Genomic DNA, 5859 nt, shown 5'->3' on the forward strand with positions numbered 1-5859 from the left:
GCATTTCGCCATTAATTGACAGAACGTGCATCCACGTGGCCTTTGACATGAGTTAGCTTTAATGAATATTTTTATCGGAGAAATCTGTTGTCCTACCAAAACTTGTGATCTCCTCTATCTCTGGACCTGATTAGTTTTATCAGAACATCTTTAATATAAAATCACATCCACTCTTCATTGCAACTTTTCGAATGAAACCTTTGCTTAGATCCGCCGATCTCTGATTGTGATATGTCTTACTGTACGTGTTATTTTTATCGGAAAAGTTAGATGGTTGTCCTAACAAAACTTGCGATCTCGTCTACCTCTGGACCCGATTTATTTTATTAGAACATCTTTAATATAAAATTGCATCCACTCTTCATCACAACTTTTGGAATGAAACCTTCGCCTGCATCCGTTGATCTCCGATTGCGATATGCCAATAGCCCTTGATTCCTTTCAACTCTTTGTGACCGTCATGCTAGCCCCCAAATTAGAGCCCTCTTTATCAGCCATTTCTATTCAGATGTGTAACCTTCGTGGACGACATGTCAATTCGCCGATTGCCGATCGTCAATCACCTTCTGCGTTTGCCCCTTAGTCATGTAGCCTTCACGTGACTGCAGTCTAGCCCCCGTATCAGAACCCTTCAATCATAGGTTATCAATCGAAGGTTTCACTTCGATGCACAATATGCCTCAACCTTTGATCTCTAATCTCCCATAGGTGGTGTCATCGCTGCCACGTATCTGCCCCTGGTCACTTTGTGAGTAATGCCACATGTTATCCCTTTTTGGCCTATTGTGAGCCTTGAAACTGTCGAATCTACCTGCCACGTATCAACCGTGTTGGCACGCTGTAATGACGTCAGCCTTCACGTGTCAGTGCTTGCAAACCAATAACTCATTGCCACACGTCCATTAACACATTCAATCGTTGTTGCCACGTGTCTCTTATAAGATCTAGTCTTTTGCTACCACACGTCCCTTTGGGAGGAGAAATAAAACACTCCAACTTCTTTCGTTTTGCACACAAATCTTTTGTTAATTTGTTATCGCCCATCTCGACACATTAACACTAGTAGCCCATTCCTTACGATTTCATCATATATCGTAACTCTCATGTCGCCGTTTTTGAAACATGGTCACTATGCCTAATATCACATATTTGTGACGCCTGTCATATTAAAACCTCCAATACCTAATAAACTCTCTTTTTGACTCAAACACAAATGAACTCACAGTCCACATGTCCTATCGACACCCTTTGTGCGTCTTAGTAGAAAGCACCAATATTTTATGAATTCACAATATAATATAATAAAATATAATCCTTAAAAAAAAAAATAAAAAACCCCTTGTGACCTCTACCACCGCACCGCCTGTACCTGCAATATGACACAACACTTGCACAACAATACCACCTTCAACATCCACCCTGCTGACGCATTTGAAGATATAGTTTGGCACATTTCAAGATATTTTGCACGACAATACCATCTTCGACGTTCACCCTAGAGACAATTGGCCACATTTCGAGATATTTATTTTGCAAAATCAGTGGCCATTTGTTTTATAATCAGCCACTGACGTCGATGGGAGACATCTCTGTTCTAACTGTACAACCCTAACCCTGGTTAGGGTTTCACTTTCAAAGTGCAAACCCTAATCAGGGCGGTCCTTCACAATTTATGCTAGACAGATGTACTGGTTGTACGGGAACGGGAAGAATGGATGTGTTCTAACTATCCAACCCTAACCTTGGCTAGGGTTTCACTTCCAAAGCATCAAACCCTAATCAGGGCGGTCCGTAACAATTTATATATACGAGATATCTAAGTCATACACACATGCCCTCGTCGGACTGTAAGAAATGAAGAAGCGGCGATGTTCATGGGAGAAGAGGTTTGGGAGGTGATCTTCACATCTGGGCCACGATGGTTTATTTTTCTTCGTTTATTTATGGTAAACCATGGTTGTCCAGATGAGAAGAGCACCTTCGCCTTCATTTATAGGGATCGTAGGGTTCTGGAGGAAACGGCAAATCTTTCTCCTTTCGATCTTTTTTTAATCGAATGGCGTCGATGAGCTTCTCCTCCTGTAACTTTGATCAGATTTTTAGCCCTTCTGCCAGTTGATGTGGAGGAGGAAGAGGAAGATGAAGCGATAGTGTTATTGTCGTCGGGGCCCCTGTGGTTTATGATCGTTTTTAGGATGTTCAGAACCACAGTGGCCGAGACAACAAGAATACCCTCGTCTTTGAGTAATCAGAATGCCCTCGCCTTAGATTACATGGATTTGGGAAATCTTGACTCACATAGGCGCGGCTTCTACAATAGCTTCTGTACATCTGGTATTTTTCTGTTCAATAGATACTTACACATGCATAGATCTTTCCTAGCTTTGATTTATTAGGTAGTGATGGATGGGGATCTGTACAAGTATACAGTGATTGAGATAGTGAGAATTGGCATACGGATATATCTATTATCATAGATCTAGCCTATTCCAGATTTAGCAAGTATTATCAGGGATATTCTAGGTTTAGCTATCATAGATCTAGCCTATTCCAGATTTAGCAAGTATTATCAGGGATATTCTAGGTTTAGCAAGTATTATCAGGGATATTCTAGGTTTAGCAAGTATTATCATCATAGATCTAGCCTATTCCAGATCTAGCCTATTCCAGATTTAGCAAGTATTATCAGGGATATTCTAGGTTTAGCAAGTATTATCAGGGGTATCTAGATATGGTTTCTAATTGAATTTTCTGTTTTTATTTAATTTAATTAGAACCACTGTTTTCAACTTTTCGATCAGATGATTTATATGAACTTTGATCTATAAGTATCAATAAATTGATGCCTTTGCCATTATGGATACATATATTGTTGCAAAACTGACTACTGATGTCTTTGCCATTATGGATCCATATTTTGTTGCAAATCTGACTACTAATGTATTTGTTTTGTTATTAGCTTTTAATAAATCTATGTATCATCCCAAATTTGTATATATTTAGGTGTTGATTTGTTATTAATGTTGATCTCTTAAGTTTAGGCATTGTTTTGTTATTAACGTTGATCTGTGAAATATTGATCCAGGCTTTTACTGTATGGAAGCAGATACTATGTCAATTTTGTTGACTACTAATGTATTAATTTGTTGTTATTGATAAATGGAGGTCTGTACTATTATAGATCTAGGTTATCACTAAATTTAGTGACTGCCCAGTTATAAGAGGATCTCAAATAAAATGAGTGCATCGATTTTACCTTGATTTATTATGATGTGTTGATTTTGAATAAGGTTACTGCGGAGCTGTTAGTTTAATTCCATGCGAAAGTGTTTTGTTTTTACGGACATTTAATATATATTAAACTTGGTAGTGATTTCATTCTGAAAGCTGTTTTGTTTTCCCTTTCGACTTGTATGTTAACCCTCTATTAAGTCTCGGCATTTCTTTGATTCGTTTGAAATGATTCCCTACTAAACTGGTGTCTTTAAGTTGCCTCATTTTAATCCTATTTTGTTTCATCTTAATACAATTTACAATTCAGGCCAATGAGTTTTAACGCTCTCAGGTATCAGTTCATAGCTGGAAATCTGTTTGATTGTATTTAGATGCTTAACGAAAACTTATACACCCAAAGATCTTGTCCATGGGGGTTGTTAGCTATTTTTTTTTTTCACTGCTCCATTTTTACTTGGGGAAGGTGAGAACAACCATGAACACCCAATCGCTCCGAAACATTTCGTAAACTGGTTCTAATGACAAGGTTTCCTTGGATGGAAAAAATAGATTTCCTAAAATGGAAGGAGCATATTTCGGAGAATTTTATAGAAAAAACTTCAATTATCTTAAAAGTTAATAAATATTGGTGAATTTTAATATTAAATTATAGAATGTTTGGTGAATTTTAATTTTTAATATTTCTAAAAATTTACTTCAAATTTTTAATGATATTCCATATAGTTGGCAATTTTTAATTTTTTAAAGAAATAGTTTTATATTATTTATATTATATAATGTTGGCGTTGTTTTATATTATTTATATTATATAATGTTGGGCGTTTTTTTGTTGGGAAAAACATGAGAAATTTTAGCTTACTTTTGAATAGGATATTAGTTTTATTTTTACGTTAAATTAATAATTTTGTTAATTTTGATAATATTGCTAATAAAGGTGTAAATTTAAAGAGTCTTGTTTAAATTATTTAAATTTTATAATATTAATGTTAATTAAAGTATATTTTAAAATAAAATTATATTTTTATCATTAAATTTTGGAGTTTTAGTCATTCATATATATGTAATTTACAATTTTTGTATTAACAAAATTTTTATGTTCTTAGATTAAGTTTTGATTGTTTGTCATGTTTTTTGAACACTCAATATGTTTATTATTGTCATGTTTTTTTTTTTATACTGATTATATATATAATTTTTTTAAACCAAAGTTTTATTTATTCATAAAAAAGTATATTCATTAGTGAAATACAAGTAAATTCATTTTGACTAACAAGTAAATTCATTTTGACTAGATCTGTTCGCTAAAGAAATTGCTAGCAACCTATGATGAAGAATCAAAAGTAGTTAGAGATATAGGTTACAATTTAGGAGTCCAAAGGCACTAAAATACACGTAAAACAAGTAAAACACTTGTAACCATGTTTTAATAATAAGAAATAATAGAAGTAGGATTGTTTGCCAAAGGCACTAAAATACACATAAGACAAGTAAAACACTTGTAGCCATGCTTTAGTAATAAGAGAATAGAAGTAGGATTGTTTGGAGTAGTCTTGCAGGTGGTTGGAAAGAACATTGGATGTGATCTTTCAAGTAAGTGCTAATTTTGACCATGCCACGCTACCACAACCATTTTTTTGCATATGACATCAAAATAAAGAATCTTGTTTAGTGTTTTTTTGCGTATGACATCAAAATAAATAATATTGTTTAGCGTAGCAATGAGCTATTGAGATAGGTTTGGTTTTGCCTAGTCCAGCTACTTGTGTTGTTCTTTTGCATTATGTACTTTTATAGATGAATAGAAGGTTTGACTCTTGATAAAAAAAAATGAGCTATGCATGTTTTGCTTGTTGAGTCCTCTTAGAATTTTGCAAGTGGTCCAATAGAGATTGAATTAGATCTTGACAATTATCCAAACAACAATGTTTACTTTTAGTCGCCCCATGCCTAGGCCATTGCACTTTACCTTGATTGTTGGTGACTCCTTGTTGCCCCCATAGTTTGCCCACCTTGGCTTGCTTGCGAGCCCTTGAATTTGCTTGACTTGTGTTGTGTGGCTAGTGGCTTGACCACTTTGGCGAGAGCTTGGAGGCTCCTCAACCCCCATTGCCACTTACAAATGCAAATGATGCCCCCCTTGAATGATTGAAATTCTGTTTAATGGGGGAACAGAGTGAGAATTGTGTGGCACATGACTCTTTGTAGTAGAATGAAGACCACTAATTAAGTATGGAGCAACCCAACAAATTACAAAGCAGTGGTGAAATTAATGTAGAGAAACTTACCAAACAAACTAGAGGGTCACTAGCAATTTGGACTAAGGGAGCTACAAGGAGTAGAGACACATGCCAAGTAGCAAAACAATTGTTAACCATTGACTCAAAAATCCCAAACCCTTTGAGATAATTCACTTCCATGAATTCTTCAAGACAAACAACCTCTTGCTAATTGAAATATTGAAGAATCTAATTGTGAGTTGTGGGCAGCTACCACTAAATTCTTTTAAGAATATAGAACCTTACAGGATAACCACTTGATAGGTGAGCTAACTACACAAACACAGAAAAACAAGAGCAGAACAATCCACAACAAGAGGGCCAACTTTGTTGTTAGATAGAAAGTTAT

General features: G+C 35.3%; 1 long non-coding RNA gene across 1 annotated transcript; it reads left to right on the forward strand.

Annotated features, from left to right (window-relative positions):
* Positions 1-1580: 1580 nt before the first annotated feature.
* Positions 1581-2863, forward strand: LOC149145709 (uncharacterized). The gene is made up of 2 exons (XR_016264966.1): positions 1581-2584; positions 2615-2863. It is a non-coding gene; the product is annotated as an uncharacterized LOC149145709 (long non-coding RNA).
* The last annotated feature ends 2996 nt before the right edge of the window (positions 2864-5859 follow it).

Source organism: Pinus tabuliformis, chromosome X (assembly GCF_031772625.1).
Source record: "Pinus tabuliformis cultivar Carrire ecotype Pingquan chromosome X, CPIR1, whole genome shotgun sequence".
In the NCBI taxonomy this organism is placed as follows: domain Eukaryota; kingdom Viridiplantae; phylum Streptophyta; class Pinopsida; order Pinales; family Pinaceae; genus Pinus; species Pinus tabuliformis.